At 44.4% G+C, this 19886-nt stretch overlaps 1 protein-coding gene across 2 annotated transcripts in view; it reads right to left on the minus strand.

The window, feature by feature from the left end:
• The window catches only part of LOC135895881 (DDRGK domain-containing protein 1-like), a 30922-nt gene extending 11267 nt beyond the window's left edge, over window positions 1–19655 (minus strand). Inside the window, exon 1 of one of the 2 annotated variants that reach the window (XM_065424092.1) lies at window positions 19500–19655. The gene's annotated coding sequence lies outside the window, so the exon portion shown is untranslated. Of the gene's footprint in view, window positions 1–19417 lie in introns of both variants that reach the window. The other variant, XM_065424093.2, reaches the window with a different exon arrangement.
• Window positions 19656–19886: the final 231 nt, after the last annotated feature.

A 19886-nucleotide genomic window follows, 5' to 3' on the forward strand; every position in this document is an offset into this window, starting at 1 on the left:
CCAATTACCGCAAACGAAGGATGGGGCTCGGCTCCGCGAAGAAGGGATGCGGGAGACCCCGACGCATGGACATAAATGCGGCTTATGCCCCAACCACTGGCACGCGCCGAAGCGTCAAAAGTGTCAAAAGCGCTGGTCGGGAACACGGTGAAGCGTAACGACGCGCAGCGATTATGTCTACTGTCGATGCTAGAAGTTTGCCGACGCGCGGCGAAGCTGCGCCGGCGTGCACTAATGAGAGGCTGCGACGCGTCGCAGGCGTCAACCAATCGAAGGCTGCGCAGCCTCCGGCTGCTATGCCTGTAATGGCCGCCCAAGCGAAGGCGCCCGGCACCAACGATCGTCCGAGTTTTTTGGACGCACGACGCGCGCGACAGTGTTCCTGAAGGACAGTGTTGTAATAGTAGGCCGAACACGACACGACGGACCGACCGACGCCCGTGGGTTGTGGTAGTGCGACGTGGATCCGAAGCGACTTCGAACGACGCCGACTAATCCAACCTGCCCACTGGGTTCCGCCGGGCTCAGTACGATCGTTTGCCAAAACAGCCGACCGAATCACGATTGCCGTAACGTCTGTGCTTGTTGTATGTGCATTTTTTGTGCTCAAAACGAATGGGAACATGTTTACGAGCTCCGAAGTCTGGATAATCCACACTTGCCTATCGCTGATGTTGTTTACGTTGCGCGTAGGCCTAACGCGTCCATCGAGTTCGTAACTGGTGAGTGAACGAACTCACCTGAGAAACTCTCTCGAAGGAAATGAATTTTCATGTCCGTTTCGTGCTGCAGTGATATAAAATATGGCACTCCTGACTTCGTGTGGTGTGTGATGTGGTGAATGAAGCATGTGGAAGTTCGGTTGGTCAACCGCGGCGTGTTTCGTGTGGTGTCGGTTGACTCAAGTTTCACGGGCAAGCTCTGCGCTGTTTCCAGTGGTAAAGATAACTTCCGAAAGCGAAATACACTAGTAGCCGAACTGTTGGAAGTACTTACATAATCAGCCGTGCCGCCTGTTTCAGCTGACACTGCGCTCTTCTATTCGGCATGTGAATCCAGTTCAGTACAAGTTCACTGTACTCATTCACTCACTTCTTTCAAGTGCGTCCGTCTTTTGGGCTAGTTGGGGATAATTCACTCGTGTAGCAATCAAGAACACTGACGCACTGAAGCATACGTGACAACGCAGTCATGTTTGAGTCAGTGTGTCCTTATAGTTGAGTACTGAAAAAAAAAGAAATTATCTGTTTTCAACGTGTGCCCTGTGTGCAGTGCATAGCAGGACCTGCATAACGCAAGACCTATGCGTGTAGCAGCGTATACTACGATTGCTTCGATGCCCGCTTCAGAAGCTGCAAGTACTGAGTCAATGAAACTGTAATTGGTTTTTTATCTCACTTTTTGCTTATGGAAAGTGTAGTTGGTGTGAGTGCATTGTGGGGAAGGTGAAAAGGTGTCATCAGTGTCTTGTGCAGTCGGTACACTTAAACTGCTGGAATCCCTTCAGCTTCTACTAAAATGTTAATTGCTGCGATACTATAAATTGTAGTCAGGACAAAGATATACTCAAAACCAAGTTACTAATGCACCTGCGCAGAATGTGTTTGATTAACAAGCTAACACTTCCACAACAACAATATGCCGATGCACAGCATATGTGCTTACAATAAATACATTCCGTAAAGGTGAACGACTGGGCCTGCAATATCAAACTTTGTAGTAGCACCGTAAAAAGTGCTGGCATGCGTATCAGCCACAACGAAACTGCTGCCCGTCCAACCTTCTTCCTTGGAGGCACCTCTATAAATACTGTTCGGGTCCTTCCCATTCTGGCTGCAACATTTAGCTCTTCTCTCAACTTTTCCCCATATGTCACCAGCACTGTATGTAAGCACCGGCACATTCTTGGGTTTGTGTCCCGTGTCTCCCTTCCCTGATGACCTAAGGTCTTCCGAGCCCTCTACACTTCTATCATTCTGTCACGACTTGAGTACTGCTCATCAGTATAGTTCCCGTACCAAACTCGCGACGCTAAAACACTTAAGCTTGTTCAGCGACGGACAATACGCACGCTTTACTCCCGTCTTTTCGGTTGTCACAAGCTCATGCCAGCCTTCGAGGATTGCCTCAAACCCCTCAAGTAGCACACCCTGCAATACCAGCGCAACATTGCACTAGTCTATACTGCAGGGTGCTTGACGACTCTCTGGACAGCACTACTCTTTCTTCAGTTCGTCTGAACAAGTGGTCAACACAGCCTGAGCCCTCATCTCGCCTCTATGGCCCGACACCACAACTCCATGATTATATCTGGCATGCAGAAGTTTCTCTCCACCCCCCCTGGTGATTTGGATTCTCCTTCCTTGGAACCAGACTGAATTGGCACTCCTGTGTGTTGTGCACCTGTCGAATGTGTGCGTGTGTGTGTGTGCCGTGCTGTGTTATTGAGCAAGTGTGTGTGCACGTGGAAGGGAAGGAAGTGCCTTCTGCATCCTGCAAATTCCTGCTCTAGATGGCTGGTTATCAGATGCTCTAACATACAGGCATCAGCCTTCTTTTAGTCTAGTGTGCCAAGTTACCACTAAGAATATTATTATTATTATTATTACTATTATTATTATTAGAATCATCACTACTACCGCGTTGATTGTGTTGAAGCCAGCGTGACACATAATTCAAAATAATTCTTTAGCTTTGTGGGCTCTATTTTACAAAGAGTGCCAAAGATGTACGTCTTCTTCATGGAAATAGTGGTGTTGTCTCGAACACTGCTGATGCCTTTGCAGAACATTTCTGTTTGCTATAGGGTGTGAAATATGCTGCAAGTAACCTTCCTTCTCAGTCTGGCACAGTGTATGCTATCAGTCAATGAAAACCTTGTTTCCAAGAATATGAAGTGCCTTAAACCTTGCCTTAAACTTTCCCTTTCTTGTGGTGTTGATGGTACTTCCTCCGCAGAGCTTAACCCTTTGAGACGCTGTCTACACAATCGTGCACAGCAGGAGAGTGTGTCAATAGCAAGAGCACTGATGAAAGTTATGGTATTTAAAATGTGTTTCATGCATGTTGAAACACCTATTATTGGAACTGTGCTGCAGTTTTGAATAACGTGCGGAATGTTTTAACAAAATGAGTGGGAAGGTAGACGGCTGGGCGTTTTTACTCTGTGTCAGTATGTTGTATGTAGCAGGTTCACTTCTTTTAATTGTTTTTTACAATATCGTGCTCCAGGCATAATTTTCAAGTGGCAGGATAAGTGCTTTTCAAGCTTTTCAATACACGAAATAGTACATGTCCTCATATTTTGTGTTCCTGTAGTGAGTTTTCGCATGGAGTCGAAATTTTGTAAACTTGACAAAACTCGCTAAACAATTGAAAATTCTTAATATTTGCTGCAGCTGTACACTTTCTACGATTCTGAGGATGCAAGAGATGTGCTGAAAGCAACTTTTCAATCAACGGGATAAAAGGGTGTTGAAAGGGTTAAGACGTATGGAAGCATACTTGTTCCCCGTTCTCACAAGCATCTTCAATAGTTCCCTAAAGTCTAGTACCTTTTCTAGCACTCGGAAGGTAGTATGAACATCGCCCATGCACAAATCAGGTGCTAGATGTGCAGTTACTAACTGCCGACCTATATCTATCCTCTTTAGTGCGTCAGGTGTTTGAATCGATATGGGATTCCTCGCTTTCTGTTAATGCTAAGAGCATTTTAATAAATGAACAGCATGACTTTGTGTGCAGACAACTTCAAACTATTTCAGACTGTCAACAGTGTTCACCTATCATCGACTTCCAAAAAGACATTTTTTTCACTCTCAAACTGTTGCAGAAACAATAAGTACTCTTAAATGCTTCCAACACTACGGCATTAAGTTATATGCAGAAAACGCACCATGGGAAATTTTGATACACCCTACGTGATGCTCCAATCCTTAGGGTCGATGAAATGAAAGACCTTGGTGTGTACTTCGACAAAATGCTAAGCTTCTCTTCACATAGATAATTACACAACATGCCCTTCACGCTCTTGGAATTGCATGCCGTATATTGCATGATTTCCACTCACCTGTTGTTTCTGAAATTCTGTTGTGTGCCTCCAACTACTAAAGTATGCCTCTGTAGGAGGGGGTGCAATGAGCAAATCTATTTCTGACCTCATTGAACTCATCCAGAATAAATTGATATCTATCTTAAAGCAGCACTTCTGCCATTCTGGCGACCACAGTTGAGCCTTCTCAAATATACTTCAACTCGCACCTCTAGATTCAAGACTTAATTATTCACACCTTTTGTTCATGTATAAGGTGGTCCATGACATTATACATTCCTTACAGCTTCTTGATCATATGCATTCGTTCGTGCCTCAACAGTATACCAGAGTAGCATTCCACATTCGTTGCCTGGGCTTGTTACAAGATTGTGCTAATAAGACTAGACTCCAAAACATACTGCAGAGTTCATTTCCTGTGTTTTGTGTATCTTTAGATAATCACGTAGGATTAACTCCCTTTTACTTTTCCTCGTTTCCTTTTTTCCCTATTTCTTTCTCTACCATTTTTTGTCTAAAACATTCATGTTTTCTGTACATTTTGTCTCACATATTGCTCGTTAAGTGCACCAGTAGAAATGCTCTCTAGCTGTTCCTGGGCACTACAGTAAAAATTCGAATGATTGATTATTACCATAGTATAAAATCGTGCGTTTTAAGTATGTACTAGTATACTATTTCAGTGCGGTAGCTTTTGTACAATTAAAAAAAGGGCATGAATTAAGACAGTGCAATAATATGCTATATGCCTGATCATATGCATTGTGCTATTAATTTCTTCTGAGATTTAATAATGGCGGGCTACTGTATGCAGTGTTGTGCAATAAAATAATATGCCACAGCAATTATTGCGTGCCTCGCAGAACAAATTGAATATATCTTTCTCAGTCAAAACATCATAGCAGGCTGAAAACAATTAACTGCATTTTTTTCTTTTTGTGGTGACGAAGTGTATAAATTGTGAAAATAACCTCTTTATATATTTCTTATACTATGCAAATAAGCTGCTCCCATACATTCGAATAAGTGCTTCAATAGTACAACTTGGCAAAGGGCAACGAAAGACTCCTATGAAAACCCTCACAAGTCTCAAGCTTGTATTATCTGACGGTATGTCATTTCATTAATGTAAAGAAAGACAAACTTGATATGTGGAAACCAATTACAATAGAGCATGGCCCTTACTCTGTGAAAATGTTTTGTAGCAATACACTCAATGTGAAGGCCTCTGGATGAGGTGTTGACGCGTCAAAACAACCTAGAATTATAGAGGTGCTCCATGGGCTAGATTTGGCAGAATCAAGAATTGGAGGGAGACAAGATACGAATTACATACATTTTAGCTATTCTAGTTTTTTTTGTGAGTGCTGCAGGTGTTTCAATTATGTTTTGCTGATTTTCTCAGAACCCACTTTTTCACGTTTATCTCACGCACCAACAAGCATAATTATATTGACACGGATGCTTTATCTGCATCCGGTTACCAAAATCATGCGCATAACGTTTCCAAGCACTTGTACGAAGCTTTACAACACAGAACAAGTCGACGTAGCGGTGAGAGACCTCTCTTCAGAACTATGATATTGCAAGCCTGAATGACGTTTTTAACAGCGAAGCTCTTGCTCGGCGTAAAATGGGCCGCGTATCACAAAACTCCACTGGCGCAGACACTGCGTGCCGCCAGGTTTTCTGCCGCGTCGAGATCTGCGCATGTGCCGTGATAACGGTTAGGAGTGCGCATGCGCTTGACCTTGAATATGATATGAAAGCGTGTGCTCGGCGGCGCTCAGTCAGTTGACGCCATAGAGTTTCTCACTATTACACCTAGAAGGAAATCTGGCGCCACCGTCTATGGGAGTTTCCTAAGGGGCACTGTGCCGTCATGGGAATGACGGTATATGTGTATGCGAGGCTTGTGTTGGCTGGTGTTAAAAAGGCTTCGTCTAAAAACGTCCCCATGGCTACACAAATAACGGGTTCTTAAAGTAAAATCTTCATAAAATGTTTCCATTCACGTATATTACATATTCAAGTGAAGTTTACTCACCTACAATGCAAAACCAAGCGAAGAAAAGAAAGACCAGACGACGAACTGTTCCAAAGCGAGCACCAATTATGTCGTCTGTCCTCCAACTATAGCGGCCCACTGATACTTTCTACGTTTCATATAATTGTACATGCAATAACAAGTTTTTATAGTTAAACAAAACATGTTTTTTGTGTAATCATAACGATAAAACAGCTTTTTACGTGCTTTTTTATTAGAAAACTAATCATTGTGACAGACGGAACTGCGCTTCCCTGTCTCTCCGAGAACGATGCGAATTCGAAGTCACAATATACCGCCATTCCCATGCATACAACAGCGCAGCAGCGCCAGATTTCCCTCTAGGTAGTATAGTGAGGGTTTCTATGGTTAACGCCACGGGGCCAGGAGTAGCACACTCTCAAGATCAACAAATGGCCACAGAGGGGGAAAAAATCGATCACATGCCACTGCTAATAAAACCGGCATAGTAGCATCACTTAAGGATGCCTGTGTTAGTTCCAATATTTCCGGCTAGAGGCGCTATAATAAGCGCAATTTTATCTTACCAACATTCTCCTACATTTATCGAAGCATTCTTATTACATAAAAAAGAGGGCAACATTATCATCGCTAATTAGATATTGTAATCTTTATTAGTACGTTTATTGTTTATTTGTCACTATAAACGAAAATAGCGTTCAGCATCATCGATCTTTCACGTGACCTCTGGCCTCAATTTAAAATTTTTACCGGTATGTTCGAGTACACGGCGGCACGGATTTATTCGTTCGTACACTTAGACTGGTTGCTTCTTTGTTTCTATAACTAGTTTATTGCGCTTCGACGTCTCGCGTTATTTAACTTGGGGTGAATTGGCGTGTTTGCAAGCGGACATGTAAGACCGGAAGCGAAGTTTCGGCCGTGAGTCACGCATCTGCATCGAAACGGGAACCGTATTCTGCTACTGAGGACAGCAGTACCCGTGAGTCGTTTAATATCACTGCCTGAATCTTTATGTAATATTTCTCTCGTTAACTTTCAGGCGAAGACAAGTTAATGAACTACATCCTGCATTACATATCTGTTGTCAGGACCTTCCGTTGCTGTTACTGAAATAAACCTTTAGTTGCGAGCACTTGTGAGTCAGTGTTCACTCCTAATTCTTGTCTTCCTTTGTTGCGCTGCCTGGTCACTTTAAGGAGACTTTGTACGAAAGCGGGTGTGAGAAACGCCGCACACTCATAGCAGGCGCTCGCTATAGACACAATATGATGGAAGAAAAATGAAATATCAAAACCTGCGTCACAGTTTTCATGTTGTAGCCGTGGGCAGCCTGTCCCAAGCACTTCTCGTGGAGTCCTCCAGCACCAAGCCGTCGCTACAGGTACATTCAGAGCTGGTGTATGGTTAATGGCTGATCTTCTTGCCTGTGTTCTTTGCGTCTGATGTGTTACTGTTCTGCCCCAACAGAGCCTGTCCCAAGCATGAGTGAACCCAGTCAGTTGATGCAGCTTCACGACCCAGTCAGTACGACTTCGCCAGTCGTCGTTCAAGGTGCGTTCACAGCTAGTGTGTGGCTAATTGCTGACCTTCTTGCCTGTGCTGTATCTTATCTGTTACTGTTCTGCCCCAACAAAGTCTGCGCCAAGCACACCTTGGTCCTCATCGCAAGAGCTGCCATCTACACCAGCAGGAAGGGGCCGGAGCCGAATTCGCAAGGGTTTTACACCACCAACAAAGAAGCGGATGCAAAAATATTTGGATGAGATAGCAAGCATGCGGAAGACTGTCAAGACTGAAAAGAGCCTAGGTCATCAGTCCACCAGCACAGATATTGGCCGAGTCATCCAGGTACCTCAGCAAAGATTTTCTAGAAATTCCTCGTGTTCACATGCACCTGCAACGCTGGCCAAAAGAGTTCCGCCAGTGTGTCCTTAACCTCGATTTCAGTAGCCCAAAAGCGTACAGGTACCTGGTAAAACCCCTTAGCGTTCCAACAGTGAAACCGTTAAGGACCTGGCTATTGGCAATATAGCTCAAACCTGGATTGATGCCAGAGATTCTGGATTTTGTAAAAGAAAAAAAAAACAAAAAAATTGGATTTGATGGACACGGTATGTGTCCTCATCTTTAATGAAATTTCTCTGAAACGATACCTGCAGTATGACTCTAAGCATGATTTTGGTTATGTTGACAGTGGTACTGAAAGGTCTGGTCATGTAGCAAACACAGAACTCTTTTTTCTGGTGTTTGGTATAGCGAAGCGGTGGCTGAAACCTGTAGCTTTCATGATAGGTAGCGGCACAGCTACTTATGCACCTATTATGATTTTACTGCGACAACTAATAAGCAAGCTCAAGGACTGTGCTCTCCCTGTAAAGGCACTGATCTGTGACCAAGCTGTCGACAATTATGCACTTGAGACAGCACTCAGAATAACCCCACAAGATCTTATTTTTTTAAGTAGATGGGACGAAAATATACCTTATTTTCGATCCGCCGCACTTATTGAAGTGTACGAGAAACAACTTGAGGAAGCATGACCTCAAGATTGGCAAGGATGTTGTTTCACGGAAACACATGCTCAAAATATACGAGTCCACCCATCATCTAAAACTGAAATATTTGCCAAAAATGGCTGACAGGCCTTTGTATGAGACCTTTGTATGTATTTTTGGCATTATGGAAGTAAAGTTTGCCCCGCAGGTTTTGAGCAACAGTGTGTATGTGGCAATTGAAGCCTTCATTTCTTTTAACGTTCTGCCTCCTACTGCCACACACAAAGACACCTTTGTAGAAAGGATGGACAAGCTATTTGATGTTTTGAACAGCTGTTGAGCAGTGCGCATAAAAGAGCGGGAAATAAGGCACGCCGTGACCTCGTCCACAAAGCACATTGAATTTTTAAAGGCTTGCGTGCTTTGGATCAAGTCCTGGAATTTGATTGCCCTCGCCTACCCATGACTCCGTAAGGATGGCAGGTGACAATCAAAGCAATCTCGTTGCTGTGGCAGGACCTCCATTAATCTTTTAATTTCAATTCTTGCTGACGCGGTGGCTAAATCAGGACCCACTTGAGAATATGTTCGGGCTCATTCGGCAGCAGCATGGTTGCAATGAAACTTCAAATGCATACCAGTGTTCTGCCAGTCTAAGGTACATTGTTGTCTCAAAGCTTTTCAAGCTTTCTGACAACAGTAACTGCGAGGAGGACAAGGGCTTTCTTTTAACTCAACTTAGGTCACTGCAACGGACGAACCTCAGCAGAGCGATTGAAGGGGCCCTTAGCTCCACAACTGCTGCTTTTAAAGAAGGGCTCTATGAAAGTAGTGCAGAAGCAAGTGACGACGTGCTTGAGTCAAGCATAGTTTTTATGTGCGTGGATATTTCATACACACATTCCTAAACAAAAATCAGTGTAGCTCGTGCCATAACCTCCTGAAGGAGAGTAACCAGGACCTTGTAAAACCTTGTCAGTTACGATGTTTGAAGCTGTTGAAATAAAGGGCAAAGCCTTCGGCCACGTAACTGTGCTCCTTGACGCAGCATACGAGTGTATCGTGAGGCTTGAGGACAAATTTACATAAGCAATAGATGCTATTGTACACCATCATGGTGTTACAAGTTAATTGTTTTCCATTGTGGCCGAGGAGACTGGTCACACACCGTATTGTAGTTCAGACTGCAAACAGCAATTTCTGCAGCTCTATGTCCACCCTAGACTTCTCTGGCATTTGCAGTTCAAAAACCGGGAGTAGCTTGTCAAAAGCACCTAAATCTGCTGCCAAAAGAAAACTCAAGAAGCTACAGTAGGCATCAAGGTGTCTTGCGAATGTCAGGGTGTCTTGCAGTCCAGGTGCCTTAGAAATCTAAGCGTAACACTTCCTTTCTTTTTCGCTTTAGTCACTTCTGGTTTCGGTTTCATTTCCTTAATTAGCTTGCCGGCCTTGTCAATTTATTCCATTGGTGCCAAGTATAAAGTTTTTTTTTCTATGAATGTAAGATTTTTCATTCCCCATTCTTGCTCGGGATGATTCTTCCTCCTCATCCAAACGTACCGGTCAAGCTATTCTTGCTACGTAGCATTTGCCTTCCTGTTTTTGGCCTTCAGTGCTTACAGAGTAAATTGGCTTCCTACTTGAACGCAAGATTTCTCATCCCCATATTGAATTGCTAGTCTCATTCAGAACTGCTCTGAGTTCTGAATGACTGAAAGACTGAGTTTTTGCCGGTACACTGATGCAATTGCGAGTTTCGTTGAGATACTGTGTTACGTTTCTCGGATGTGGCGGCCTGGTCAGTTGCATTGGGCAGCAGTCTCTCGAGGTAAGCACCTGCTCCTGCTTTCCGCGCGCCGACATTGACTTACAATTTACATGCACCATGGGAAAATTGTGCTTGTGGCTTTCCTCGGCGGCCGCGACCTGGCATGTATGGAGACCAGCATACGTGCTTACATGGTCTGAAGTGTATGAAGCTGAAAGCCACGTAGGCGGAAAGGCCCGCAGAAGTGGCTGCCAAAGGTGATGCCCAAGAATCGGACGATGCACATATTGAGCCAAAGTGGGGCACAAAGTTCGACTACCACTTGCCCACCCTACAGGCCACATATTTGCTGGTAAGCTTCCTAGTTATTTTCCTCCACTGTGAATCAGCACGTTTTTTCAGTACAGATACCTCAACACTTTGTCAGCCCATTTACGTTCTTCATACTCAATTTCACTGCGAGCCTCTCTCACTTCAAAACTAGTCCCACCCATATCACCCTGCACAGCTTCATTAAAAGTTTTCCCGTGAGCGCCCAATGCGAGGCGACCCACTGACCTTTGGTTCCCATCGAGTCCTGATTGTACCCCTGATTTAAAGCAAACAACCACATTTCCAAAAGTAACTCCTGGAACCATTCCACCTTTCCACATACCTCGGAGCACCTCGTACCTATTGTATCCCCAAGCGCTCTGTGCTTCATTATGGCTGCATTTCTCTTCCCCTTCATTGTTATCGTTTTTTTCCTGTGTTTCTATATATCTATTGCCTTTGTTTATCCATATACCAAGGTATTTATATTCTGTTACCCGAGGTATTTCCTGGCCCTGTATCGCCGCTGTCTGTTCACTGTGTTCATTGAATACCTTAACACCAGATTTTCTAACACTAAATTTCAAACCTGAATTGTTGCCTTGCTGTCCACAGATATTAGCCAGATGTTACAAATCACTTCGCTTGTTAGCTAGCAACACAGTACCGTCCGCATAAAATAAACCTGGAAGCTGCTGTTCTACTACTGTACCCGCCTGTTTATATGAGAGATTAAAGCCGATATGACTTCCTTCTAGCGCCCTCTCCAACCTCACCATGTACATCATAAACAGCAGTGGAGATAAAGGGCACCCCTGCCTCAGTCCCTTGTTGATATGAACTTTCTCCTCGCTCCTCATCTCTTCCCATTCAACGAAAACGGTATTTTCTAGGTAAAGCTCTTTCAAACGCTGTAGACAATCGTCACCTAAGCCTTCCCCGTCCAGAATATCCCGCAAAATGTTGCGGTCTACGTTGTCATAGGCACCTGTTATGTCTTAAAAGGCCACATATAACGGTCTGCTGTCTAATTTTGATATTTCAACACACTGAGCAAGAATAAATAAGTTATCATCTAAATGCCTACCTATTCTGAAGCCATTCTGAAGTTATCCAAAAATGCCATTATTTTCTGCCCATGCATGAAGCTTTAATTTGATTACCTGCATTGCTAGCCCGTATATTACCGATGTAATGGTCAACGCTCTATACGAGTGAATTCTATCTTTCTCCCCCTTACCTTTATAAATTAAATTCATTCTACTTTGTCGCCAGCCGTCTGGTATTCGTCTATCTTTTAAAATTTTTTGCACTGCTTTCACCAGAGCTTCCTTACTTTTTGCTCCTAGTTCATTAATCAGCCTAACAGGAACCTCGTCTAGCGCTGTGGCTGTGCGCTTAGGAATTTGAGAATTTTCTCTTCGGCTTTCTTCCAGTTGAAACTTGTCAGCACCAGCTCCTTTTCTACCTGGGTCTCCTTCATGCTCTTTTTTTTTTCTTCAAATACAACCTCGTCATTGCCTTGGAAAGATACGGCTCTTATTTTTCGGATGTAATTTATTGCCACTTCTCCTTCCAGCCTGTTTTCATCTTCGTCTAGGATATGTTGTTGTATTCTTGTTGACTTCCTGCCTAATAATTTTATGTGGTTATAAAATATTCTAGGTGCGGCCTTCTTTTTCTCACATATTTCTGACAACTCTGACAACTAACGTTCACTTTCACCTTTTAATTTGCTTGCACCAGTATTTGAACCATATACTTCTTCTCCGGGTATATTTCCCAGTTACTGGTCACTTCATCCTTCGGCTACTGCGCCTTCATTGCCTGCCTGTGGTCTCGAGACTCTTTTTGTCGTTCAGCGATCGCTCCTCGTATCTCTCAGTTCCACCAGCTTTTCGATTTATTTTTTTTCTTTTCCAACGAACATGTTTCTCTTTCCGTATTTCTGTTGTTATTACACTTACAAGCTCACTACACTCCCACTCTTGGCCATTTGCCATGTTCTTCCTCGACTCTAGTGACTATATTCGTCATTCGCTCAGCGTTCAAATTTGGACTGGTCATTTTGCACTCCTTACTCTCGTTCCGAACTACATATCCGATATTCAAAATCATTGGTTCAAGGCCACTTCCTGTGCTACTATACCCTTCCTCACCAATGACCATTTCTCTCAACTTATCATGAATTCCTTATGTCATCAGACAGTAATCAATGTTTGATTGCCGGTTTCCCACTTCCCACGTGATCTGGCCCACTTAGGCCCTGTATTCACGATAACGAGGTTATGTTGCTCAAGAAGGTCTAGCATTAACTTCCAGTTGTTGTCGGTATAGCCATCTAAATGCTGTATGTGGGCATTCATGTCACCTAACAGGACAGTTTGAGCACAATTCCCGAAGCCCTTAATATCAGGGTTTATGCACTTGACTAACTCTTTATTCTTCTCTGTGAAATTATTTCCCATCCACAAATACGCAACGCCCAGCCAAGTTTTTTTCTAACTCATTTTATCTCATAACCAAAGAAGCTCTTGACATTTTGAATTTAATCTTTTCCATTTGGCTCCCTGATGGATGAGCATTCCGACTCCCCCTCCCTTTCTTTCCGACTTAGTTCTGTTGCACCCTTCTCATACATAATTCTCGATGACTGGTGGCCCTTCTGAGTCTTTAAGGTGCGTTTTTTCTCTATTTAACTGCTCCTTAATCTCTGCCCCCTTTTCCTTTCTTCTGCCGCCCTGCATGTTTATGTAGCCTATTGCATGGCAAGCTCTCTTTCTTGCTTTCCTCCTTTTTCTGTTATTGACGGCGATGCTGTTCTGAGGTTACCCTTGGGGACCTTCCTCATTACTACCTACTCTGGCCTCCTGTGCGCCCGTGGGTCCCCCAAAGAAGCAACAACGCGACCATGAAGTCGCCAGCCCACTTCTCATGCCAGCCTGTAATTGAAGTGGATCCCGTCTCGTTTAAAACCACCACACCTTCCGATTCCCCTGTTTATTTCCACAACCTCGAAGCCTTTCTCTCGGTTCATTTTCCACATCACCTCATTAGCAGTCGCTACGGCTCTTTGTACGTGACTGTTACATACAGGCACCTCCGGCACCTGTTAGAGCGCCTGTTCCGCTTCCTGTTAGAGCACCGCAATCTGGCGTCCACCTAAGTAAGTTCCAAGCGCTGCCACTGGTTATTTTCGTACCGCTGCCGAAGGTACAGTTTCGCTTCTCTACAGTTGGTTCTTTATTCTATGAAGGAGCGGCCTAGGAAAGTTCGTAATGCCGAAGAAGAGGCTGCGCATCGCGAAGAAAGACTTGCTGCTATGCGGGAGAAACAACGGCAACGACGGGTCGTTCCGACCTACTTGGCCAGAGAGGCTGAAGCCAAGAGGTGGCGGCTACGCGAAGACCCAGAATACGCCAGTCGACAGAGAGCCAGGATCTCTGCGTAACGTCGACGATTACGCCGAGACGCTGCAGTGCGGAAGGCGGAGAACGAGTGCCGCCTAGCTCGCGCTTTAACCGGGGGTGTCAACGCTCTGTTTCAACGTGCGTTTCTCTCGTTGGAGTTTAGAAATTGCTGCCGAGTGTGCGATCGACCTGTGGTTTGACTCGAAGCTATCGAGGCTCAACACGCCTCGGTCTGTCGAGAAACGTGCACTAGGTATGTGTGTGCTGCGAGACATCTTCCTGGAGGCCAGCGACCACGACGAGATACGGCTGTGTAGGATCTGTTGAGAAACGGTCTTACACGGGTAGGTACCGCAGTTCAGCTCGACAAACGGCTTCAAGTATCCACCCAAGCCGGCGGACTACATAATCGACCAGTTTCGCTGTTTCAAACCTCACGCGACCGAATGCGAGCTTGCCCGTTTTTGTTTCCATGTAGGCAGCCAAACCGTGTTCATACCAGCTTACGCGAAACGTTTAATTTCTTTCTCGCATAAATGTATGTAGTGATTTTAACCTTTCTGGTACCATTGTGGTCGGCTTTAGCTAAGTCTTCTTCGCTCGGCACTGGCAGGGAATTTAATTCACGATACACAATACCATCTTCGCCTGTATTGGATTGCACACAAATTAAATTTCTTACTAGAAAACACTTGCCGTCATTCACCGCGGTTAATCTCCCTCCCTACCCCGCCAATTACGATTTCGTTTTTTGGAGCCGTGGTGTACGTGGCGGCGGACATCAGAGGTACGACAAGGCATGGTAATTACAAGGCACTATGTTGTCCGCATACATTAGTCCGGGGGCCTTCTGTTCCACCAATCGTCATTTACACATGTATAATAAATCAAACCCTAATCCATTGTTTTGCAGTCTTTCTATGGCCTTAACACTAAGCGCGAACAAAAATGGAGACAAAGGACATACTTCCTTCAGCCCCCGGTGAAATTCCACCTCTTCATTACATTTGTGGCCTTCCCATAAAATTTCTACTCTGTTGTCTATATACAGAGTGTCCCACATAACTTGATCCAAGAATTTAAAAATGAAAGGCGCGTCGGAAGCGAATTGAACCGAATGCCTACTATTCGCAATAGCCTATAGTAACTCGGACAATTTTTTTGTTTTCCCAATAACTCACTAATTTAAGTTTAATTATTAACCAAACTTTCTTGTTATTGGTTCAGGACCCCAAGTATCATATACAGATTTGTAGAGCCCCTTCAGAAACCACCGATCGAGTTGTTTCCTGTACGATATGTCTCACGTCGTCCTTTTTTTCCGGGTTGCAGAGAAGGCCCACGAAATATTTAAAATATCCACGTGACGGAGCGTTTGCGCAGTAGTATTGTGCTGCTCTCAAGCGCGCCTTCGGTGAACAAGGTCGGCTGCATGGTGACTGGCGACTAGGAAGCGACAGGGCATTCTTTTGATCTCATCGGCAGCACTCGGCCAGCAACATGCATTTTCACCGTCATCCAACGGGAGCCGACTTTGTTCAACGAACGCATGCTTGAGAGCAGCACGATACCACTGCGCAAGTGATGCTATAGCATAAAAGTTTCTAAACGATTATTACGCACTCTGTGCTTGTTCGCTTCCATTGCTTGTGGGAAAGAGCAAAAAGAAACATTATGCGAAGCGCCAACTTCACTCCACATTCTGAACATTGTCGCAGCTCTACCCGAAAAGCGAAAATAAACACAGTAACCTTTCTATGTATAATTTAATTTTAATTATTTTTTTATTTTTAATTTTTACTTAGGTTCCACTTTTCTAAATTCTAAAAAAATGCGAAATCTCAAGAAATAATACTCAAAGTATACGACTCTGTACCTCAGCAACTAAACACCATATGGGAATTCTGTAAGCTGCACCTAATATTTCATTTAATGCAGACAAAAATGATATATCACATGCCACCCTGAAATACACCCCTAACTCCTGAATATGGTATTCGCAAAATCTTAACAGGCATTGTAACTTCACATAGGTCATAAATTCATACATCGAATTTGTCCAATTGAGATGCTCCAAGGGATGCAGTTTAGAGGGATGCGATATCAGTTTTTATCCTAACGGATTTGTAAGCTTCGTACTTCTTTTTCAAATTTGCCGATTTCCGATAATTCTTGTCAATAATGCCATGGCCTAGTTCAAAATTATTATTGCAGCGATCACTGTGATCGAACGTTCTCTCTTGAATGCAACAATTCTCATTCATATCGGTTGAGCGATTTTCTCATAAAATCATTTACGCGTTTTACATGTATTTGAGCAGCCGGCATCGAAGAAGGGCCCGAGCTAAAGCTTCCTCTTATTGAATCACACTGGTTCTTAGAAAACACAAGAAAAATAATGCTGACTATACCGAAGCCCGCGGCCGCAGTCGTGCGCAAATAAACAGAAAAAAAAAACGAGGAAAGGGAACCCAACGCAAGCTTTGCGGGAGCTGTTACCTCGGCCAGACATCTCACCCTGAATGCTGACGAGCTGTCTGGCAAGGTGTCTAGCAAAATCGTCGATTCATTGCAAGTCGAGCAAGTAGCAGGTTGTCTTCAAGATAACGCTGATACATAAGCGCGCTCGTTTCCAAGTGCCGAGGGGAAGCAAGTCTCAGGGCGTGCTTCTTTTTATTGTGTTTTCTTTAGTTGTGCGTCATGGCGTTCGTCACGGCGCGAATTTCAAATCTTTAAGGTTGATACGTCACATGGTGGCGAAAATAGAAACTAAACGCATGTCCAGAATTCCTGGGTATGGAACCGAACGCCTACTATTCGCAATAGCCTATAGTAACTCGGACAATCTTTTAGTTTTCCCCATGCCTCTCTAATTATTTAAGTTTAATTATCCAACTTTCTTGTTATTGGTTCAGGACCCCAAGCATGATATGCAGATTTGTAGAGCCCCTTCAGAAATCACCGATCGAGTTGTTTCCTGTACGATATGTTTCACGTAGTCCTTTTTTCCCGGGTTGCAGAGAAGGCACACAATGGATGGATGGATGGATGATTGTGGCTCAACCCTTTGAATCGGGCGGCGGCGATGCGCGCCACCTAGCCTTTAATCGTTCTATATGCATGCATACCTATGTATTTACTCCTTTACTTTTGCGTTGATATTGTCCACCAATCAGATAGCCTCCGTTTAGTTATTTCTACCTGTTCAAAGTCTATTCTACTTTCACTGTCTTTAAAACCCAAGGCTTTGAATAGCTCCCCGTTAGATTCAACTGCAGGGCGAAGTTGTTTACAAGCAAGTATCAGGTGTTCCGCCGTTTCCTCCTCCTCTCTACACGCCTCGCATACCAAATCTATCTCCTGGTATCTGGCTCGGTACGTTTTAGTCCTCAGTACACCTGTCCTGGCTTCGAACAACAATGAGCTTCCCTTAGAGTTATCGTAAATATTTTCTTTGGCTATTTCTTGCTTAAACGTCCTGTATGTCTCCACTGCCGATTTGCTTTGCATCTCTGTACTCCACATACCCCTCTCTGCCTCCTTAACCTTTTTCTTGACAGATGATTCCTTACTTGTTCCCCCGCTACTGCCCAAGTATTTGCTTGTCAATTTTCTAGTTCGCTTCCTCCACCTCGTGTCAACATTCCTCGTGTATAAGTAACTGAAAACCTTCCTAGCCCACCGAATTTCCCCCATTTTTCTCAATCGCTCCTCAAAGGCTATCTTGCTACTAGCTTCTCTGCCCTCGAAAGAAGACCATCCCAGATCCCCCTGCACTCCAAGATTTGGTGTCTTGCCATGTGCTCCCAGAGCGAGCCTACCCACCCCACGTTGCCTAATTTCCAACTGTTGCCGGGTCTCTGTTCTAATACATAGAACCGCATTGGCAAAAGTCAGGCCTGGTACCATTACCCCCTTCCATATCCCTCGTACTACCTCGTACCTATTGTAGTTCCACAGTGCCCTACTCTTCATAATCGCTGCACTTCTGTTACCTTTAGTCGTTAGATATTTTTCGTACTCTGTCAGATACTCAATGCCATTATTTATCCACACCCCAAGGTACTTCTATTTATCGACTATCTCCAGCGTGGCCTCCTGTATCTTATGCTCGCCGCAACTGTTATCATTAAAAATCATGACTGCTGATTTTTCTTTGCTAAACTTCAAGCCTAATCTGTCTCCTTCTGTACCACATATGTCCATTAATTCCTGCAGATCTTCTGCATTGTCAGCCATTAATACAATATCATCCACGTACATCAGTCCTGGTAATGACTGTTCAATCAATTTTCCTTGCTTGAGAAATCATAGGTTGAAGCCGAGTCCGCTTTGCTGTATTTTGGCCTCTAGACCTTGTAGGTACAGCATAAACATCAGAGGCGACAATGGGCACCCCTGCCTAAGCCCCCGCCGAATCATTACAGGCTCCGAAACCTGCTTTTCCCATTGTATAATCACCCGGTTACCTTTATAGATATCTTTTAAGAAATTGGTTACTCCATCTTGCACTCCTAAAGTTTCCAGAATGCCCCACAAGCCCTCTTGAAGTACACTGTCATAGGCTCCCTTGATGTCCAAAAAAGCCAGCCATAGGGGTCTGTGTTCCTTTTCAGCTATTTCAATGCACTGTGTTAGCGAGAACAGATTGTCTTCTAGCCTCCTATGCTTCCGGAACCCATTTTGTAGCTTTCCAAGTACCCCCTCGTTCTCTACCCATGCCTGCAGTCTGTCCTTTATAATCTGCATAACCACCCTGTAAACCACTGACGTCACTGTTATAGGCCGGTAATTATTTATGTCAGCTTTGTCCCCCTTTCCCTTATATATCATTCTCATCCTACTTAGCCTCCATTCGTCAGGTACTTTACCTGAAATACACGAAATATTTAAAAAATCCACGTGACGGAGCGTTTGCGCAGTAGTATTGTGCTGCTCTCAAGTGCGCCTCCGGTGAACAAGGTCGGCTGCATCGTGACTGGCGACGAGGAAGCGACAGGGCATTCTTTTAATCTCATCGGCAGCGCTCGGCCAACAACATGCATTTTCACCCTCATCCAACGGGAGCAGACTTTGTTCAACGAGCGCACGCTTGAGAGCAGCACGATACCACTGCGCAAGTGATGCTATAGCATCAAAGTTTCTGAACGATTATTACGCACTCTGTGCTTGTATGCTTCCATTGCTTGTGGGAAAGAGCAAAAAGAAACATTATGGGAAGCGCCAACTACACTCCACATTCTGTACATTGTCGCAGCTCTACCCGAAAAGTGCAAACAAACACAGTAACCTCTGTCACGCATGCATCAAGGCAGGTATAGAATTAGCTCGTCGAAAGTGGCTACTCACCACTTGCCAAGTAACTCGTGCGCGAAGGAAAAGTCTACAGCGGTACAGCAAACTTGATCACTAGCGCGTTGCCGCTACTCACCCGCAGCGTTAGAGCAGCTGAAACTTGCACTGAAGCGATGATGGCGGCGACGGTGGCTATCGCCCAGTTCAGGGGACACGTTAAACAGGAACTCCCACGCGCCCGCCCTTCTTGCAACCAGTGTTGCCACGACACATTAAAAATAAAAATAGGTTGGTCATGATGATGATGATAATGGTGGTTTCATCGTTGTGGGATTCGGTATGTACCCACTTTCACAAATTCACCGCCTCACCTTTTCCCATAGAGCATAGAAACTCTATGCCTTTTCCCTACTTTGCTCAAAAACAGAGTTAGCGCCACGTTTGAGAGTCTGGAAACGCAAGAATGTATGTTAACCTCGAAGCCAACCACGTTTTTTTTTGTCTCGCTAGGTGGCATCACATC

Source organism: Dermacentor albipictus, chromosome 4 (assembly GCF_038994185.2).
Source record: "Dermacentor albipictus isolate Rhodes 1998 colony chromosome 4, USDA_Dalb.pri_finalv2, whole genome shotgun sequence".
NCBI classification, from domain to species: domain Eukaryota; kingdom Metazoa; phylum Arthropoda; class Arachnida; order Ixodida; family Ixodidae; genus Dermacentor; species Dermacentor albipictus.